Source organism: Apaloderma vittatum, unplaced genomic scaffold (assembly GCF_000703405.1).
Source record: "Apaloderma vittatum isolate BGI_N311 unplaced genomic scaffold, ASM70340v1 scaffold14117, whole genome shotgun sequence".
Taxonomy (NCBI): Eukaryota; Metazoa; Chordata; class Aves; order Trogoniformes; family Trogonidae; genus Apaloderma; species Apaloderma vittatum.
The window spans coordinates 30955-31784 of record NW_009726827.1 but is presented as its reverse complement, the minus strand read 5'-3'; positions in this window follow the sequence as shown (position 1 = coordinate 31784).

Genomic DNA, 830 nt, shown 5'->3' with positions numbered 1-830 from the left:
GAAGATCTAGGACACAAACAGCTCAAGGTAATGCTTCCCGTTTATCTTCCATACTATTTCCCTCATCCCTCCCTAAGGCTGCACGTACTGGCAGGGTCTGGGGTCTCTTGTGGACTGTTGTGAGTGTCTCCATCGTGGAGCTCGTCTGCTGGCACACAGCACAAGCAAACTGACGCTGAGGAATTGGGCTGTCGGGTAACTGGCTGTGGCTCCTGGACGTGACTTCGAGAGGTTACTGCAGAAGTGAGGCTGAATTGTAGGGGTGTGATACCTGCCCCTAACACTGAGAATTCCCTTCTCTTGACTGCAAACCTGTTCCTCTGCTCCACTGCTCAGTGGGTGTTCCAGTGTCAAAATGGAGCATCCAGATTATTACTGTTGGGTTTTTTCTCCCTTTTGAACTAAAACGTCTGGACTGAGGTCATGACATAAATTCGATCGCTTTGTAGCTGTGACTTTGGGAATATTTCTACAAGCAAGGGGGTTTTTATATTGTCTGACATGGTTTTCATAGCACAAATGTTTTTTTTTAATTTGTCTTCTCTGCAAGCAGATTGGGGTCTAATTCTGTCAAGCAACTAGTATGAATTTTTTACAGCTGCAAAAGCACAGTTAGCTGTCAGCTGCTTTAATACTCCTAAGTAGAAACATTAAATATCTAAAATACCAGTTGTAAAATCAAAACCCCTATAGTTAAAGCTTTCAATTGGAAAATGGTTATATTTTACTTTAGGGAGCATGCGGGCTTCATGCTGAAGACAAAATGTGTTTCACCAAATCTCACGAGTCGATGTGCTGCCTGCAGCTCTGGTCTCTGCATCACCAAGTTG